At 47.2% G+C, this 21,183-nt stretch overlaps 1 protein-coding gene across 5 annotated transcripts in view; it reads left to right on the top strand.

Annotated features, from left to right (window-relative positions):
- The window catches only part of ST3GAL3 (ST3 beta-galactoside alpha-2,3-sialyltransferase 3), a 235,976-nt gene that overhangs the window by 157,000 nt on the left and 57,793 nt on the right, over window positions 1-21,183 (top strand). The gene's annotated exons all lie outside the window — the stretch shown is intronic.

The raw sequence follows: 21,183 nt of genomic DNA, 5'->3' as shown, positions 1-21,183 counted from the left end.
GGGGTGCCGATGTGCCCGCCTGTCCAGACCAAAGTCCTGCTTCTCTGGGAAGCTAGCCTGTTTGCTCTCACACTTTTGTACTCTCTGCTGAAAAGGCCTCCTTTCCTCCCTTGAATATTGCTCACTTGGATACATCTTCCTCTAATTAGAGAGATGGGGAGGGGATGGCAGTAGGTCCAAAGGAACTCAGATTTATTGAGCACTTGTTTTACTCTAAATTTTGAGTTAGGGCTTTTCAATCTGTTTGGTCTCATGGAATGCAAAGTCTTCCCTTACCTAGAAATGCACTCCATTACCCTTTCCCCTACCTGTGCACCACCGCAGTGCCTCACACATAGCTTTGTTATTATGTATATAACTATTGGCTGGTATTTCTTCTCCCATAGAGACTGTGAACTTCTCGCACAGAGGCATGGTCTATTCATGGCTGCCAACACCTAGCAGAGCCTTTAGCACACAGTAGACATTTGGCATTTGTATTGTGAATGGAAATTAATTCTGCCCCAGAGGTTGAGAGTATAAGGATGTGGGAAATGTTGATAAGACACTCTTTTAGTGGAGAGAGTTACTGAAGAAAACTATTGTGACATATTCCAATATATGATAGACTGAAAGGAGATGAAGATTGGAGACTGAAAGTTCTCACAGCTTTCTCACTTCACAGGCTGTGTGATCTTGGAAAAGTCTGAGTCTTACTTCACTCATTAGTCAAGAGAATAAAATGAGAGGATGTGTCTTGGGGCCATAAATGTTAGATCATTTCAACAACATTTAATGTTAGACACTTAATTAAGTGAATTCTGTTTTCTGAGTAGCTTTCTTTATAATTAGATAAGTTGTTTTTCAGGAAGAAAAATAAAGATCCTAGAGTAGGTCACAGTAAACATTTTGAATATTTTCTTTAAAAAGAAAAAATATAACTCGTAAAACCTAAATTGACACATAATTGGCATACCCCATTTTCCTGTGAATATTTTGCCTCATACGTTTGAGTGGCTATTTGTGCTTTGGTGAAAGACACGATTGAATGTCATATCTTTTAGTTGGTGGCCAGTGGGGCCACTCAGTATTGGGAGAAAGTGAGGTGCCTACAGGCTAAGCCTGTGGCCAACAGTTTCAGCAGAAAGCAGAGCCCTAATCCATGCCACGTCCGTGCTGCAGAGTGATACTAGCAGCAGTGACAATGATAGCTCACACCCACTGATGTTTACTTTGGATCAGGTCCCCTGCTGAAACTTTTTCCTATTTCTTCTGTCTTAGTTCTCCCAACAATTGTATAATGAGACTAACCCTTGTTAGTCAAGTTTTAAATACGAGGAACTAGAGGCATAGAGAAGTCGAGCAGTTTGCCCGAGGTCACACAGATAGGAAGTGATAAAACTAGGTTTTAAACCCAAGACCACATATTTAACAACCACTCTCTACCTCCTCTCACAGCTGCTGTTTCATGGGCAGGCTGGCTAGTGGCCAAAGTACCGAGGCCTACCAGATGCCTGGTAGTAGCTAATGAGGTGCTGATGTGGAAATGGTTCCCTTACCCAGCTCTACAGAGGAAAACCACACTTCTCTTGAGATGCATTTTGTTTTAGGAAGGCTGGGGTGTGTGGTATGTATCTGTGACTGTGCGTCTGTGATTCACATACTGCTAAGGAATCATTGCTGTGGTCCAAGCTGGCTGAGTCTCCAGAGTGCAAAGATGGCCCTTGAAACTTTGCAGAGCTCTCTGAAGCAGGAAGTCTAGAGAGTTGACACACAGTCCCCGCTGCCTGATTTGGGACCCTTGCATGAGAAGGTACAGGAGACCTATTGCACTGCCCTGAAGACTTTGAAAGTTTGTGGACTCCTGGCCAGTGTAGCTGAGTATCTGGTATCCCCACATTACAAAGCCGCTCCCTCTCTGCCCTTCCAGAAAAAGATTCTGGGATTTTTATCACCACAATACCAGGGAGGAGTGGTAAGATTGAGAGGCATCCTTGACAAATTTTGTCCCATCCCATAAATTACGGAGGAGAATGGAATACCATCTACTTCTCTACTTCTGCAGAATCGTTGTCCTTCTAGGCTGGGAGCACATTGGACACTCCCAACCCCCACCAGGAATGTGCAAGACTTGCCACAGTTACCTTCTCCGCTCCTTCATGTCCCTCTAACTCTTAATCCACGTAGTCTGGCCTCCACTCTCGCTTGTCTCCTCCTCAGAATGCTCTAATCCAGACCACCAAAAAAGCACTGACAAATCCGACAGATAGATAGTCCTTCTCTTTTTATGATGTCTCTGAAGCATTTGGCAGTATTGATCTCTTCCTCCATTTTGAAACTCTCTCTTCTCCTTAATTCTTTGTTCAAACTCCCTCCCAGTTCTCCTACCTCTCTGTTCCTTCTCAGTCTCTATTGCAGGAGATCTTCTTTTCCTGTACCCGTCCTTACATGTTGGTGTTTGCCGGGTTTCAGTTATAGCTCTCCTCTCTTCTCACTCCACTGCTTTAGCTAACATCGTATGTGCTAATGACTCTCAATCTTTCTGCAGCCCACATCTCTACTGATCTCTAGACCCAAATACCAAACTTCCTGCTGGACAGCTCCACTTGGATGACTCAAAAGCAGCTCAAGTTCAGTGTATCCAACTCACCGAATTTCCAACAAATCTAATCAGCCTATGTTCTTATTTCAGGAAATGGCACCACTATCCATTCTCACCCAAGCAAGAAATCTGGGAGTTATTCTTTCTCCTTCCCCTCTCAACCAGATATCTAATGAGTCATCAAGTCCTGGCACTTGTGTACTGTCTTCTTTCTGAGGTCAGTTCCTTCTCTTGAGCTCTGATTCTCCAACCTCTGTCACCTCTGCAGGAACCTGGATCTTCATTCTCTTCACTGTTTCCTTCTTATCACTATTTAATCATATTCAGGTCTCTCTCATCACTTAAAAACTTGCCACATTGATCCAATTATTCTGTAAACTCATTCAACAAAGTGTCAGATATTTTTCTAGGTGCTATAGCTTTAGCACTGCATAAGTTACATAAAACCTTTCCCCTCAGAGATCTTACATTCCACTGGCAGACACAGATAACCTGTGCACATAAAGTGTCACACCATTTTTAGAGTACCTACTGTGTGCCAGCCACTGTGCCATCGTATTTCATTATTTCATTTAGCCTTTACAATGGGAGCCAGTCATAATTTCAAAAGACACAATCACGAATGCCATAGTCCCAAATGCTGAAATCCTAAAAGATCAGCCGGGCGCGGTGGCTCACGCCTGTGATCCCATCATTTTGGCTGGCCAGGGCGGGTGGATCACCTGACGTCAAGAGTTCGAGACCAGCCTGACCAACATGGCGAAACCCTGTTTCTAATAAAAATTAAAAAATTAGCCGTTCATGGTGGTGGGTGCCTGTAATCCCAACTACTCGGAAGGCTGAGGCAGGAGAATCGCTTGAACCCGGGAGGCGTAGGTTGTAGTGAGCCAAGATCACACCATTGCATTCCAGCCTGAGCAACAGTGCGAGACTCTGTTTCAAAAAAAATACTAAATTAAAAAAAAAAGGAAATCCTAAAAGATGAGAATCCCAAAAAGTCTAAAACCCTGAAAATCACAATTCTGAAAGATTAAAAACTTGAAAATGTCATTCTGGAAAAAATAATTTTTAAAATTATTTAAAATATATTTATTTACATTCTTAAAAGGGGATTTATTTGATAAACGTAAAAACATTACAGAACACTTCATAGGCCACTTTACACAATGAAATGGGCAATAATAACATACAGATTTTTTTGCCTAGCATAAACAGGTATACTAATGAGAGGCATGAACAGGTTGCTAATGACAGTCACATCGATATCACAGGAACAGGCAAACCATGTTCATAAAGAAATAGGTACAAAGGGACACGTATAAACACATTTCACTATAGTTGGTAATTGTGTACACCCAGGTTTACAGCTGTGGTCATCTGAAATACCGTGACAGACATCTGAAATACTGTGACTGATCTCGTCACAGTCTTTTGTCGAGATCAGTCAAAAGTCACAGTGGGTCACTACTGCATATGCAGTTATTCAAAGAGCCAAGATCTTGAGAAATTTTATCTTTCACAAATGCGTGTATACAAAAAGAACATCTCTTATCGAGGAAGTTTCAGTGTTTTTACATACACGCACAATCGTTACACACAAAGTCAATGTGATAATGCACTTTTATGGAGTCAATTTGCAAAATCCCTTTACAACAACCCCATGAAGTAAGTGTTGTTATACCCATTTTGTAGATGGGAAAGCTAATGACCTGCTCAAGGTCATAATAGCACAGAGCCAGGAATCAAACCCACCAACCCCACCCTGTGTCCTGAATCAAGGCTCTGAACCATGGACCTGGAGGGGAATACAGATTCCTTTTGTTTGGAGAATGTTTTAAATATTTTCAGTAGGTACCCGCTGCAGTGAGATCCTTGGGTACAGGCCTTTGCGGGAAGAGCAGAGTGCTCTATAACTAAAGCTTCTCTGCAGAGTGTCTAAGAGTAGCCTGCACGGGCTAGACAACCTCAATGCCTGTCCATGACCTGGACTCTAGCTTACAGCTGGAGGAATTGCCATTTGTGTCCTGTCCTTTTCTCTGCCCACTACTTTTTTTTTTTTTTTTTTTTCTTCATATATTCCTTAGCATCAGGTGTTGGAACCACCTCTGGGAACTCATCCATGTTCTGCTTTTAAATTAATTCCAATCTTGCCTGAGCTTACTGCCTCCTCCATTATTTAAGGAATTTAGCCTGCCAGTTCCCTATAATGGTACACCCCATCTCTTTCCTCTGCTCTGTCTTCGAGTTCTCATAGGTGGAGCTGCAGTAGACATCCAGAAGTTGTGGGATTTTTTTTTTTTTTTAGATCTCCTTCCCAGATAACTAGGGACCCACACTTGTTTGCAAAGGTGAATCCTGCAGACCTAGCTGGTTATAAATCCATCTGCTGTAGGAGAAGTTCTAGGCCTCAACCTGCTAACTGTTTCTGATGGTGTCAGAGTACATTGTTTCTCCTACCCCAGGACAGGACCTGAGGAGCTACATCTTACCCCTTTCTTATGCCTTTCTAACTTGCCATGTGAATGACAGGCAAAGCCTTAGTAGAATGTCCCAGACAGGCAAAAGGCAGTTTGGAACCTGTTATGTGCTATAGAATCAAAAGTGATTTGAACTGGCCTGCCACAATATTTTTGAGATACTGGAAATAAGGTTTTTGAAAACATTTATGACAATTAGAGTCAGTTTATGTTCCTGAATCTAATAAATAAAAAATAGGCCTGGCACAGTGGCATACACCTGTGGTCTCAGCTATTTGTTACCAAAAAAAAAGAAAAAAAAACTTTTAAAAATGGAGCATATATTTTATAAGTTTCCTCCCTTCCTCCCCTCCCGCCCTCCCCCCCTCCCTCCTTCCTTCCCTCCTTCCTTCCTTCAAGTCTTCTCTGTTGCCCAGGCTGGAGTGTAATGGTGTGATCTCGGCTCACTGCAACCTCCGCCTCCCAGGTTTAAGCAATTCTCCTGCCTCAACCTCCCAAGTAGCTAGGATTACAGGCGCCTGCCACCATGCCCAGCTAATTTTTGTATCTTTAGTAGAAACAGGGCTTCACCATGATGGCCAGGTTGGTCTTGAACTCCTGACCTCAGGTGATCCGCCTGCCTCAGCCTCCCAAAGTGCTGGGATTACAGGCATGAGCCACCATGCCTGGCCTTATTTAATTTTTCTAGTAATTCATTTTTATTCTGTTTTATAAAATTATCATTCTGTGACAAAATAGAAATTTAAAAAGCAAAACCAACGGATCGTTCTTCACAGATGGTTTGAGAAGTTTTGGACTATAGTGGAAAGAGGACAGGTTTTGGAAGTGAATAGGGCTGGGTTGCTCAACCTCTCTGAGCCTCACCTTCCTCATCTGTACCTACCTTCCCCAGAGCTAAGAGAAATGGTGCATGGAGACAAACACATATCCAGGCATATGTGCTCTGCCAGAGGTGAGGACAGAGGGTTGTGGGGGCACAGAGAAGGTCCTTCAGCTGGAGGAGTGATGAGAGATTGACTGGGGAGACGTCCTGGTGAAGGCGATGCCTGAGCTGTGCTGGGAAGGGTGGGGCTTCGGCAGCAAGACCAGACACACTGGTGGGGGCAGCTTCCTCCTTCGCAGACCAGTTCCAGCCTAAGAGCAGGAACTGTAGGGGTGCTTAGAAGCGCAGTCCCTGGTGAGAGCATGCAGGCTGGCTGCATTCCTGTGGTATTTGAGGATTGATCTTGTCAGATTAGCAGCTTTGCTTTTTTTGGTTCAGGTACAAGATCCCCACGTGGGGAGTTCTTGCTGCTTGTGAGGAGCAGAAGCTGGTGAAAGCACAGAACGTGATCCTGGCCCTCCTCCCGAGCTGTGTAAGGCTCCTAGCCAGGAGCAAGCAGCTCTGCGAGTTCCTCAGTGAGAGGGAAGGCTCAGGTCTGAGCTCCACCCACACAAGTCCCAGCGGTGAGGCAGCAGCTCAGCAGAGAGCAAGATGCTGGCACCTTCAGGACTGTGTCCTGCTTTCCCTACTCTGTGTGCACATGGGGAGACACGTCACTCTCTGACTGGTCTCCCCAAATAAATAGCCAGAGCTAGAGGGGAGAAGGAGGGCTAAAGCCTCGCCTCCCCACTGTGGAGGCAGGACAGCAGTCTATGCCTGCCTCCCATGATGAGGGCCCTTGGCTCTGCCTTCTGCCCTGACACAGGCAAAGAGTCCAGATCCAGGCAAATGAAGCGTCAGAGGGAAGCCACGGCCCTACGCAGGGATCCTGAGTTCAGTGAATCTCTCAGGAAAGAGGTCTGGGCTAGAAGAAAACGAATTGCAGGTAGGTCCATATACAACCCCTAGAGCGTGGATGAGATTGTCCAGGGATGATTTGGCGAGTATTGGGCCACATGGCCTCTGTTCACAGGAGTTCCTGGTCAGGGAAACACACCTGATAGGTGGCAGCAGCACGAAAGCAGGCCTGTTGGCAGCTGGCCCTGTGACATCTTTGTGGCCCTTGTGTTGGGATAGACCCATCCTCTCTCCCTGAGTTCCAAGGGCTTAGTGTGGGGAAGTTTCCCGCAGTGGACAACTTCCGAACATAGTTTGAAAACAGAAGATTGGGGCTGGTCATGGTGGCGACCAGCCTGACCGACATGGAGAAACCCCATCTCTACTAAAAATACAAAATTAGCCAGGTGTGGTGGCGCATGCCTGTAATCCTAGCTACTCAGGAGGCTGAGGCAGGAGAATTGCTTGAACCCGGAAGGTGAAGGTTGCAGTGAGCCGAGATCACGCCATTGCACTCCAGCCTGGGAGACAGAGTGAGACTCCATCTCAAAAAAAAAAGAAAAAGAAAACAGATGATTGGAAAAACAAAGTGACACCTTTTGCTTTGGTGCTCAGCCCCTTCAGATAGCCCCTTTTTCATATATTCCTTAGCATCAGGTGTTGGAACCACCTCTGGGAACTCATCCATGTTCTGCTTTTAAATTAATTCCAATCTTGCCTGAGCTTACTGCCTCCTCCATTATTTAAGGAATTTAGCCTGCCAGTTCCCTATAATGGTACACCCCATCTCTTTCCTCTGCTCTGTCTTCGAGTTCTCATAGGTGGAGCTGCCGTAGACATCCAGAAGTTGTGGGGTTTTTTTTTTAGATCTCCTTCCCAGATAACTAGGGACCCACACTTGTTTGCAAAGGTGAATCCTGCAGACCTAGCTGGTTATAAATCCATCTGCCAGAGGCCAATTGCCAGTTGCAGAACTTGCTCTAAGAAGCAAATGCCCAAATGGAGCAAGTCCTCCAAATGGAGCAAGGCATGTGCTTGAGGCCTGAGCTCGGAGACTAGCTCTGATGAGGGGTGGCTCTGCCTGCTGTCTCCACTGGCCTTGCTCCCATGTGTCCAGGGTGACTGTGATCAGTGAGGGTCTGGCCAGATTAAGGGCTGTCGCCACCACATTCCCCGTCTCCATCACCATCCTCATTCGTACCTCAAGACCAGCAAGAGGGATTAAGGGCAGGACTCTGCCAGCTATATGTTCACCCTTAGGCCACTTCTGACCATCTCAAACCCCCTGCCTCTGTCCCTGTGCTCTTCTCTTCCTGCCCTGTGGCTGTTGCACACACAGGGGCCCCTGATACCCAAGTCCCTTCCTCCGAAGGGCTTCTCTCTGCCTCTCCCTACCCCTGAGGGAGTATGCAAGAACTGATTGGATCAGGCCCCATGAGCTCGTGTGGGCCTCCTGATGGAAAGAATCCTTCCTCCTGACCTTTTTTAACATGGTCAGCAGCTGCCTCTGATTTAGCCAGTTCTGCCTGTAGCCTAGTCATTTTGGGGGCAAAATGAAGAAAAGTGCAAGAGGCAGTAGGGCAGAGCACAGCACACCGTGACCCACACTCAAGGCTGTGGGGAAAGCCAGCTCATCCAGGAGGCCTGGGCTCCTGACACAGCCCTGTCTCCAGTGGGCCCGCTCCAGGAAAGTTGCCGACTCTCATAGAGATGCATTTCTTTGCTACCACTCAGATTATTGGGAGGAAACACAGGGTTCAGAGACCCCAGTGTGGCCAAGGAAAGCTGTCGGCAAAGGCACAGCTGCATGTAGAGTGCGGGTTCAGGAGCAAAGGGTGAGCCTGGTTCTATCCATCTCTGATCCAGTCCTCATCAGGTACTCCACAGAGGAGCATTTGCTAAAGGAAGAAAGGTAGGACCGGCCATTTCTGCCATTCATCTGGATCCCAAGGGCCGTCCTTCATGAGCAGCAGGTCTCTTCCTGTCTAGCCATGAGCCCCTTTCCCTAACCCCTGGAGTGCTAGATGCAGAAAGGGAGGGCAGTGGAGGGATATGGGCTATGTGGGTTACAGCCACCATGTTCTCCCTAGCCAGAGGTTGATCATTTTTTCCAGCCTGTGACTGGGCCTGATTTCAGACCTTTTCTGAGTGTAGGCCTAGATTTCAGGAAGTAGAGAGCTTTTGAGCTGAGGCAAAAGTGGTCTTACTGTGCTTAGACTGTCATCTGTTGGCACTGCAGTGAGGCTGGTCAGAGGAAGAGGGGTGCATCTTTACCACCTGGCCTCACCGCTGTTTCACTGATCCCTGTGGCTGGACCTTGTGTGCCTGTGTCAGGTTCACAGCATCTCCTTCCTGCTTTCTCGGCAAAGACGGAATACAGCTGGGAGCTCCTCTGCCTCAGTCTGGGGAAGTGAAAAGAACTTAGGTTTTGAAATCAGGCAAGCCTGGGTTAGAATCCCAACTTTGCCACTTTGCTAGCTGTATAACCTTGGACAAGCCCTTAGTCATGTTAAACATCAGCCTCCTTATCTGCAAAATGCGAATAACAGCCCCCATCTCATGGGCATTTATGGGGATTACACGAGATAATGTCCATGATATGTGTGGCCTGGTGCCTGGCATGCAGTGAGTGCTTCGTCTGGGGTGGTAAGTGTGGTTCTGTCTTTATGCCCTGACTGCCTCAACTCTCATGGAGACCTTCCAGTAATATGTCTTGGTGTGGAGCTGTCAGGACTTGTATAGACTGCGTACAAACCCAGGTGATTGGCATTTGTTGATACAGAAATACTTCCACATATCAGGAAGTGTGGCTTTTGGCAACTCCAGCTACACAGGATGCAACCGATGACTTGTAATTTATGCTGATGCTTAAATTAATAAATTAAATTAATAATTTAAGCTGATGCTTCCTGGTGCCCTAACCCCTAGATGGCAATGCCCTACTAACCCATAGTCTTTTGTGCCTTTGTGCTGTGCCTGCTAGTCCCCCAACCTGGAGTGCTTCTCTATATTCTTTGCCTTAAGAACTACTGCTTTGGCCGGGTGCAGTAGCTCACACCTGTAATCCCAGCACTTTGGGAGGCCAAGGCGGGCGGATCACCTAAGGTCAGGAGTTCGAGACCAGCCTGATCAACATGGAGAAACCCCATCTCTATTAAAAATACAAAATTAGCTGGGCATGTTGGCACATGCCTGTAATCGCAGCTACTCAGGAGGCTGAGGCAGGAGAATCGCTTGAACTCGGGAGGCGGAGGTTGCGGTGAGCCAAGATCACGCCATCACTCCAGCCTGGGCAACAAGAGAGAAACTCCGTATCAAAAAAAAAAAAAAAAAGAAGAAAGAAAGAAAACTACTGCTTTTACTTCAATGAGTAACTTGAATGTTGCCTGGCATCAGGCACAGCAGCCTCTGCTCAGAGAACTGCTTGTGGCAGGCCTCTCCCCTCCAAAGGGGCCTGGACAAGGCAGGCGCTCAGCTTGGCCAGCTTCCCACATGCATGTGCTGTCTGGAGTGTCTGTCCTCACATTCTCCACCTTTAAAACTCCAGCTCAGATGTCACCTTCCCTGTGAAGCTTTTCCTGCCCTGGAGCTCCCCCAGCTCTGTGTGCACCTCTCTCTGTAACAGTTCTGTATATATTGCATTAGATACAATATAGGTTCCCTATATATATATATAGGTTCCCTCCTGAGACCTATACTGATCCTTGTCTAATTTTTACCTCTATCTTAGCCTCCATCACCACTTGGTGACTGACTAAATTGGGGACAGCTCCCATTTCCCTTTATCTATCCATTCCTTGCAGCTGGCTTGGGCTTGGGGCGGGAAATGGAAGCGGCGGGTCCTGCTGACCTAGTTGTGCATTCTACCACATCCAGGCCCACTGTGCAGCTGGGCCCAGCACTCTGGGCTTCCTTCCCAGGACCAACACCAGCAGCATCAACAGTGGGCAGAGCCAGGCATGGTAGCTCACGCTTATAATCCCAACACTTTGGGAGGCTGAGGTGGGAGGATCACTTGAGCCCAGGAGTTTGAGACCAGCCTGGGAAACATAGCGAGACTCTGTCTCTACCAAAAAAAAAAAAAAAAAAAAAATTAGCATAATGGTGTGCACTTGTAGCCCTAGCTACTACTCAGGAGGCTGAGGCAGGAGGATCGCTTGAGCCAGGGAGGTTGAGGCTACAATGAGCTGTGATCATGCTACTGCACTCCAGCCTGGGTGACGGTGTGAGACCCAGTTTCTTTTCTTTCTTTCTTTTTTTTTTTTTTTTTTTGAGACGGAATCTCGCTCTATCACCCAGGCTGTAGGCTGGAGTGCAGTGGCGTGATCTCGGCTCACTGCAAGCTCCGCCTCCCGGGTTCAGCCTCCCGGGTTCACCCCATTCTCCTGCCTCAGCCTCCCGAGTAGCTGGGACTACAGGCGCCCGCCAGCACGCCCAGCTAATTTGTTGTATTTTTAGTAGAGATGGGATTTCACCGTATTAGCCAGGATGGTCTCAATCTCCTGACCTTGTGATCTGTCCACCTCGGCCTCCCAAAGTGCTGGGATTACAGGCTTGAGCCACTGTGCCCGGCCGAGACCTAGTTTCAAAAAAACAGTGGACAGAGTCTAAAGTGGCTCTAAGGACATATTAAATTCTGAATTATTCTTCCTTCAAAACATTGAGTTTGATGGTCTCCCTCCATTGACTCAAATAACTTGATATTGCATGTCTGTCTGTTCACTCATGTAATACATTTTTATCGAGTGCTGGGCACTGTGTGGGCACTGGGGAAATGGTTTTTAAAAATGCAGGCATAGTCCCAGCTCACTGTCTGGGGGAAGTAAATTGAAGTTGTAGCTCAGGGTCTCAGAGACATTCAAGTCAAGTTGAAGAGTGAGAGACTTGGTTGAGTGCTGCCTCACAGCTGCATTTCAGTGCCTGGCTCTGACCTGGCCTCAGCACACACCATTGCTAAGTGTGAGGCTGTGGGGAGGCCGCCCTGCACCCACTCCAGGCTGGAGGCAGTTACACAGTAGCTGTGCGGGCTATGGCAAGAATGAGACTATGACAGCCCTGGAGCCTCAGAAAAACTGGCTTGTGAATGACTTTGCATGGACCAGGGTTGTAGACAAACAGAAATGACATCTGAAAAGACTCCTCTGAGCAAGTCCCCTGGCACATTCACACAAGTCAAGTTCAAACAAAAGGCTGTTGATGACATTTCTTCGCACAAGTCACGAAAAGCTTCAGACCAAGGGTGAGCAGTTTCTGCTTCTGCAATTCGGAGATCATAAAGAATAAAGAATGGATTGGGGAAAGCATAGTTCCATCACTAAGCTAGCCTCCGCCCCCTAGAATGGGGTCTGTCTGGTCAGTATGATGTTCTTAATCCTGGGAGACCCCACAGAGGCCCCAGTCTGGCAGAGAGTGTCCTCAGGGTGTGGGAGAAGCTTCCTCCTCCTCTTCCACCTCTGTGGAGCAGTGACCAGGCCTCCAGATAAGACCATGCTTGCATCATCACCTCATAGATCCCAATCCGGACCTGCCCATGGTGACTGCTGCCCCACTTCCAAGCTCCAGAGACCCTAAGTATTCTGCCCCTCCCTGAACCCCTAAGCACTCACTGTCTGCCAAGCCTAGTGCACAGGTCTAGGGGAGAGTGACAGATAAGAAACTGAGTGGGGGCTGGACGCGGTGGCTCATACCTGTAATCCCAGCACTTTGGGAGGTCAAGGCAGGCGGATCACATGAGGTCAGGAGTTCAAGAACAGCCTGGCCAACATGGCAAAACCCCGTCTCTACTAAAAATACAAAAATTAGCTGGGCATGGTGGCTCACACCTGTAATCCCAGCTACTTGGGAGGCTGAGGCAGGAGAATCATGTTAACCTGGGAGATGGAGGTTGCAGTGAACTGAGATGGCGCCATTGCACTCCAGCCTGGGCAACGAGCAAAACTCTGTCTTGGGAAAAAAAAGACAGAAAGAAACTGAGTGGGCATTGTGGTTACTGTAGCAACAGAGCAAGCACAAGGAGCTGTGTGTGCTCTGATAAGAGCGCCTGACCAAACTGCAGGCAGGAGAGGCTTCCTAGAGGTGGTGACACCTGTGCTGCCTATTGGAGGACAGTTAGAAACTGGCCAGGTAGAGAATCTAGGGAAGGGCAGGAATCACGTGGAGGGAAGGAGACACACTTGGAAGTAATTTGGCCTGTTGGAGTACAAGTCCTTGGCAAGAGGCCTTGAATGTCATGCTGAGAAGTTTGAACTTTATTATGAGGTCAACCAAGGTTTCAAAGCAGGGAGAGAAGGACAGCATCAGATTTGTGCTTTAGAAAGGTCATTGTCGGCCAGGCGCGGTGGCTCAAGCCTGTAATCCCAGCACTTTGGGAGGCCGAGACGGGCAGATCACGAGGTCAGGAGATCGAGACCATCCTGGCTAACACAGTGAAACCCCGTCTCTACTAAAAAATACAAAAAACTAGCCGGGCGAGGTGGCAGGCGCCTGTAGTCCCAGCTATTCGGGAGGCTGAGGCAGGAGAATGGTGTAAACCCGGGAGGCAGAGCTTGCAGTGAGCCGAGATCCGGCCACTGCAGTCCAGCCTGGGCGACAGAGCGAGACTCCGTCTCAAAAAAAAAAAAAAAAAAAAAAAGAATGGTCATTGTCTGAAATGGGGAGAAAGGGTTACAGGAAGTGGGACTGAGAAAGGTAATGCTTGGGAAGAGGTGATAAGGACAAGTTCATGCGATATTAGGGGAGGAGAAATGACGTTAGGTGGCTGGTGGAGGGATGAGTAAAAATGGATTCCTAGTTTCTGTTTCAGGCAGCTGGCAAGATAGCGGCACCATTTCCTAACCTAGGGAACACAGGGAGAAGAGCACGCTTACGGGGCAGCTGTTGAGTTCATTTGGGGAGAACGCTCAGCTTGAAGTTCCTGCGGGACATCGTGTGAAGCACCCAGGTCCTTTAAGGGATTTTTTTTCCCAATTTCTTCCTATTGTAAACAGAGTATCTATGTACAACATTCGTATGAATAAGTCTTTATGCAGCTTCCTCACTATCTCTGACATAGTGAAAGAAATTTTTTCATTACATCACATGAATTTGTAGTATCTGTCCCTTTGAGTCACCAAACTTCTCAATGTGAAACCTGTTCACTTAAACTTCCTTCCCTCCCCTTCCTCCATCACTTATTTTAAAAGCATTTCCATGTACTGGGCACCATGCTGGGTATTAAGGATGAAAAGTAATACATAATCCTTACCCCAGAACTTCAGTCTAGAGTGAGTCAGACATGAAAACAAAATTATGTTGTGCTGACATGACGGTAAATGGAAGTCTAGTGTGCCACGAATACACAGAAAGGAGACACCTAATCAAAGTGAGGTGTCGGAAGGGGCTTTTCTCCTAAGGTAGATCACTGGGCTCGCTCCTCTTCTGCTGTTATTGTTTACAGGACTTCTTGACCTTCATTCTGATCATCTGCTAGCATTAAAGGGCCTAAGAAGACCTTTTCATTGGTTCACTGGTGATTGCTGACTCACCATCATGAAGTTGAAAAGTTGTCTTTCTTTTTTGTTTTAGTTTTGTTTTTGGCAGGGGTTGGTGCCATAAGTGTCAGTGGGTGGGATACATTATGTCAGTAGCTCCTTAAGATACATGGTCTGTGGACCTGAAGTATTCATGGCCCCTCAAGGCCACACGCAACCAGAGCCAAGAAGCCGGGCCTTTCCCAGGGCTCCCGACCTCCTCTGGAGTCATCACTGCCTGCCTCACACTCCCATATATTTCCAACACTGCCGGTTCTCAAAGACACCCAGGTAAGGACATATCATGGCCCCTTTCAGCAGCCTGGGAAAATGCCTTGGAAGTTTCTTGTTCTCCCCTACTGTAAGCCTGCAGGACAGGGAGGATCTGTGACAGAGACTACCTGGGAGAAGCCATCTTTTGGGGGAAAGTGGTCAGAGAAAGATTTTTGGAGGAGGTGATTTTTTTTCAAGGCGCGGTAGCTCACACCTGTAATCCTTGCACCATGAAGCTCAGGCAGGCCGATCACTTGAGCCCAGTAGTTTGAGGCCAGCCTGGGCAACATGGCGAAGCCCCATCTCTACTAAAAAAAAAAAAAAAAATTAGCCACGTATGATGATAGTGTGCACCTATAGTCCCAGCTACTCGAGAGGTTGAGGTGGGAGGATCCCCTAAGCCCAAGAAGTTGAGGCTGCAGTGAGCCATGATTGTGCCACTGTACTCCAGCCTGGGTGACAGAGTGAGACCTTATCTCAAGAGAAAAAAAAAAGATTAAGGAATTAGGCAGTTGAAAAATGATAGGATAGGTATTGTAGACAGAGGGAATGCATAAACTGAGAACATGATGCACATAAGGACATTCAGATAACTGCACATGGTTTGGTACATTTGGCACATAGTGTTACATCCTAGATGCTGGAAGACAGGCTAGAGAAGTAATCTAGAGCAAGATCATGGAAGACCTCACAAGTCACTCCAAAAGGACTCTAGATTACATTCTTAAAGATGTGGGAAATTAGGCCAGGCGCGGTGGCTCATGCCTGTAATCCCAGCACTTTGGGAGGCCAAGGTGGGTAGATCACGAGGTCAGCAGTTCAAGACCAGATTGGCCAAGATGGTGAAACACTGTCTCTACTAAAAATACAAAAATTAGCCAGGTATGGTGGCGGGCATCTGTAATCCCAGCTACTTGGGAGGCTGAGGCAGAGAATTGCTTGAACCCGGGAGGCAGAGGTTGCAGTGAGCGGAGATCATACCACCGCACTCCAGCCTGGGCGACAGAGCAGACTCTGTCTCAAAAAAAAAAAAAAAAAAATATGGGAAATAATTCACATGTTTTAGGCAAGAGACGAGATTGACTTAATCAGATTGGCTATTCCAAAAGATTGCCCCCACCCAATGTGGAAGATAAATTGGAGGAGGGAACTTGGAAGCATGAAGCCCAGTTAGGAGGCTGTTGTGGTGACTGGTGAAGGCAGTCCCCTGGGGATGGAGAATAAAGACTATTTGAAGAACGCTGAGGAAATAGAATCAAAGTGTCCCTTCTCTCCTCCCAGAACATCTTATAAGGTACTTCTCCATCGCCACCACATGTCCTGATGACATTGTTGTCTGTCTGCCCCTCCGGAGCACAAACTGCATATTATTTCTCTTTGTGGCCAGCCCTAGCCCCTGACAGTACCTGGCACTGATTAGGTGCTCAGCAAGTGCTTATTGAGTATGGAAGGCTAGGGAAAGGGAAGAATCTGGAATGACTCCCAGGTTTTTGTCTTCAGAGGTAGGTGTATTAGTCTGTTTTCATGCTGCTCATAAAGACATACCCAAAACTGAGCAATTTACAAAAGAAAGGGGTTTAATGGACTTACGGTTCCACGTGGCTGGGAAGGCCTCACAATCATGGCAGAAAGTGAGAGGCATGTCTCACATGGCAGCATTCCCTCACATGGCAGGGAAACTCCCATTTTTAAAACCATCAGGCTGGGTGCAGTGGCTCATGCCTGTAATCCCAGCACTTTGAGAGGCCAAAGTGGGCGAATCACCTGAGGTCAGGAGTTTGAGACCAGGCTGGCCAACATGGTGAAACCCTGTCTCTACTAAAAATACAAAACTTAGCTGGGCGTAGTGGCTCACACCTGTAATCCCAGCTACTCAGGAGGCTGACGCAGGAGAATCGCTTGAACCCGGTGGGTGGAGGTTGCAATGAGCCAAGATCACACCACTGTACTCCAGCCTGGGTGACAGAGTAAGACTCCGTCTCAAAATAAATAAAGCCATCAGATCTCGTGAGACTCATTCACTGTGACGTGAATAGCGCAGGAAAGACCCACCCCCATAATCAATCACCTCCCATCAGGTTCCTCCCATGACATATAGGAATTGTGGGAGTTACAATTCAAGATGAGATTTGGGTGAGGACACAGCCGAACCATATCAGTAGGAAAATTGGAGGTGCCATTGATTGAGGTAGAGAACCCAAGAAGAAGATAATTTGTTTCTTTTATTTGATTTCTGACTTTTGGGAGGAGGAAAGGGCAGAGATGATGAATTTGGTTGTGTGCATAATGAGTTTGAGCTGCCTCTGGGACACGTAAGGAAAGATGTAGATAGTCATTTGTGTATGTGAGTCTGGGGTTCCCAGGGAGAGGTCAGAGTTAAAGATGATGCAGTGGGAGTTATCAGCAAGCACATAGATGAAGTTTTGGCAGCAGCAAAGTTGTGTGGGGAAGGTGTGTTAACTGGGTCCCAAATTGGCAGCTTATGAGCTAAATCTACCTGTAGACATGCTTTATGGCACAGTGTTTTAAAATAATGTGAATATTTTTAGACAGTGTGTAATTCTAGCTTGCTGTAACCCTGCCCCTTCTTGTTGTCTTATATCTGGCCCAGTACACATATTTACCATACCTTCTTGGCTCTTTTAGGCATTTGAGTTGGTAATTTTTTAAAGAAGAAGAAAACAGAATGACCTAGCTCTGGGGAATACCAATATATAACGGTTGAATAAGATGAAGGAGAATAGGAAAAAAATGGCTGGAAAGATTAGAGGAAGTCAGAAGAGAATAGAATTTCTCTCCAAAATTATGGGAGGCTATATAGGCAACATACTTGTATAATAAAGTATAAAACATAGATTCCACTTCATCCAGCAGTTCCACTTCTAAATATTGTACATACAGAAGTAATCATATGTATGTATGCATTACTATAATATGCTGTTGCAGCATGTTTATGATAATAGCAAAAAACTGGAAACAGCCTAAGTGCCTCTGAGCCAACATGGTTCATGTAGTATGTCCCTGTGATGAAACAGTATGTAGCCATGAAAAATGATGTCAGACTGTATTTACTGGCATGCTCCCACAGTTTATTGTTAAATTTGTTAAAAAGCAAGTTATGGGACACTATATATAAGATAATTCCATTTATGTTAAATGTCTGTTTATGGAAGGAAAAGTCTGGAAGCTTTCACACACAAATCACAAGAACTTCCCAATAGCTAAATCTAGTAGACCTTTCTCTGGCCTCTGTGCCTTTGACCTGTCTGTGGCTTTTGACACTGTTTAACCGTTCTTGGCTTTCTGCTTCTTGTCTTTTTTCCCTAACTTTAGTCCCATAGGCTGGCACTCAGGACTGAAAAATGGCAGAGTCATTCCTGGGAGAACCCTTCAAAACTAGCAGTTTGTTTAAACCCTGGGCATACCTAAAGCAGGGCACTTACTGGGCAGTTCTTCCTGGAAAGGAACAGTTAGGGACAGTATCTTCCTGACTCTCACCCCCTTGAATCTACATATCTCTTCTGGGATAAAACCCTTCCCAGGGCTCTGAGTACAAGTTTCCTCTCCTTGCCCACGTCCCCCACCCTCTAGCAAAGTTGCCTGGCTAGCCCCTCTCTCCCACGCCTTCTGTTCAATCAAGGGGTTATTTTTAACTGTGTTGTGTATACCATGCTTAAATCCTGGCAAAACACCAGAGCTTTGGAAGAGACACCGGAGATGGAAATAGTCTCCCACAACCCCTGGCCCCTTTCCAGCGCTTTTCCTTTTAAAGAGAGTAAACAACAAATCCAAACTGTAGACAGCCCAATGAAGAAAGTCCCTAGATGCTAGCACTGAGCAGCTGAACCCACAGCCTTGGCCATGACATTAGACTGGAGGCTGGACCTGCTGCCTCTTTGGGCCTATCTTCAGCCCAGGGTGAGTCCAGGGAGAAGATGGTTCTTGCCACTTTCCTGGGCTTGGTGGTTCTAGAACCCTGTATCTTGGAATCATAGAGATTACTTAGTCCATTCCCCATTTCCAATAGCTAGAAGTCCTTGACCTGCGGAAACAGCCCATTCATTGCGAGATACTCATCAGTAATTGCAGAGGCTTAACTATGAAAAGCCAAAATCTGGCCGGGCGCTGTGGCTCAAGCCTGTAATCCCAGCACTTTGGGAGGCCGAGACAGGTGGATCACGAGGTCAGGAGATCGAGACCATCCTGGCTAACACGGTGAAACCCCATCTCTACTAAAAAAAAAAAAAAATACAATTAGCCGGGCAAGGTGGCGGCGCCTGTAGTCCCAGCTACTCAGGAGGCTGAGGCAGGAGAATGGCGTGAACCCGGGAGGCGGAGCTTGCAGTAAGCTGAGATCCGGCCACTGCACTCCAGCCTGGGCAACAGAGCAAGACTCCGTCTCAAAAAAAAAAAAAAAAAAAAAACACCAACTGCCGTTCTGCAGCTTCCCCCTGTGGTCTTAGTTCTGCCTGCCAGAGCCACATAGGACAAGTCTAATCCCTTTTCTCCATCATTTGTTCAGAGATCTGAAGCTGGTGATGTCTCTTACCAGATATCTCTGCCCTTATAGGGTATCATAAAGGGCCCCTCCCTATCAGAAAACCAGAGAAGTGGTTTTCTTCTCAGGGAGCATAGCAGGAGAAGCATCTCCCCATTTTTGATGCTCCTCATAATGCCTCACACCCAAAAGACGCGATTTTCTTCAATGGTCATGTCCCACTGACCATAAGCCTATTCTTGACATGCTCTTGCCAAGCCCCCTCCCTTCCTTCTCAGCACGTATGATGGAATGTGTGGGTCCAAACCAAGCTTGGCAAGGTAGCTGTCATTCTGGAGTATTTTGGATCCTCTTTGGTCTCCAATATAAACTGTTCTTTTCCTTTCTCTTTGTCTTGCATAGATTTGAGGATTAAGCCATTCTGTTCTTGTCTAAACAATACACATAAAAAGAGCGACTGAGATAAGCCTAACGCAGAAACTTGCCCCCTACACTGCAGGCAGTTAGCAGGGCTTCTGTCCTCTGAAGTTCACCAGCTTCTATCTCTCAGACCACCCTCCCTGTAGCCTACATTGCTATCCATCTCACACCTGGCCAAATCCACCTGGAAGGGCAGTTGCCTCATGCTTTCCTAGAGCTTGTCATGGTCTGCATGTGGTATCTGAGAGCTTCAGGCAAGGACTCATGCCCTAAAGAAGAACCACAAAGTTCTAGAAGGAGCATTTACCCCAGAGTCAGAAATCAGAGGCTCAAACCTGGCTCAGTACCTTCTCTCTTTGGACAAGTCACTCAAACTCTAAATCTCAGTGTCTTCATCTGTAAATTAGGGGGAATGCCTATCTACTTACTTCAAATGAATTTTGTGAGGCTAAAATTATATTGTATAATGAAAAATAGTAAGAGCAAGGTGTTGATAATTATTTCGTAAACATTTATTGAAACCCTGCCAGTATGTAAGCCCTGTAAGTGACATAAGTAGGAATCCCATGAGCCCTGTTGAATTTTGATCCAGCAGGAGGTCTGCTTAGGCCGCCAGGCCATCGCAATCACAGGCCATGCTGGGAGGAGGGGAGCCCAGGTATGGGGAAGGGAACGTGGGACAGGGCAGAGCAAAGGCTTCTCAGAAGGGGCTGGAGTCAAGCTGAGAACGGGCCACCTTCACTGGTCTGGTCTGGTGTCAGGACACATGTTGTGCATAAAAGGCCTGAAACCCAAGGGAGGCAAGGCAGGAGCGAGACCTCAGGGGTTGGAACTGGAAATGGAGAAGCTCTCAGAGAGCTGTGTCTCTGGAGGGTGGGGGTGGGAGCTGGTTGACATGAGGCTGAATCCCAGGCCAGGACCTATGGTTCGTGCATGTGAACTGTTCCTGGGAGAGCTGTGATGGGAAGAGGACAGGCTTGAAGCTAGTGGGGACGTGGCCATGGGGTGAAGTGGGTGTCTGCAGAGAGGAAAAGTAGAATGTTTGCAAGGGCCACTGTGGAAAGAAGAGGCTGGTACTAGGGAACCCCAAAACTATTGAGCACGGAGCAGGCCAAGTGGGCCAGGAGTCTGTGGTGGCCACCTGTCTGCTTGTGTAGGTTTTCCCCAGCAGGTTTCGTCCTCCCAGTAGTGAGGTAAAGATTCTGAGAAGTAACCCCCATGCCAGAAAGCTTGGCCCAGATTGATTGTGCCTCCTAGGATTCATGTGTAGGAAACAGCCTCTGTTCCTGAAGTGAGGAGAAAGATGCTGGGGCTTGGGGCAGTGACAGGATTCAGGCCATTCCAGAAGGGAGCAGCCATGGCCCAAATGAGCAGCTGGCCACAGATAATAGTTCCCAGGACTGTCCTACATGTGGGACAACAGCAGGCTCCAGTGGATGGAGCACTCCAGCCTCTTTGGAATGAGGTGGCCGAAGTACTTGGCAAGGCTGTGCACTGTAACAATGAGGGGACCAGAAGAACCCTGGTAGAGAACTCAGAAGGAGGCTAGGGATACAGCCAGGCAATGTGCTACATGAACCTTTGAGACTGAGATATGAGCCCATGGGTGATGGCTGTTGGACCTGTGTTAATGGAGTGTGAGGGAGAGGCTGGGGTGTGAGGGAGGG

The sequence above is a fragment of the Piliocolobus tephrosceles genome, chromosome 1, assembly GCF_002776525.5.
Source record: "Piliocolobus tephrosceles isolate RC106 chromosome 1, ASM277652v3, whole genome shotgun sequence".
NCBI lineage: Eukaryota > Metazoa > Chordata > Mammalia > Primates > Cercopithecidae > Piliocolobus > Piliocolobus tephrosceles.
Note: the sequence above shows the minus strand (reverse complement) of the source record. Positions and strands in the feature narration are given on the sequence as shown.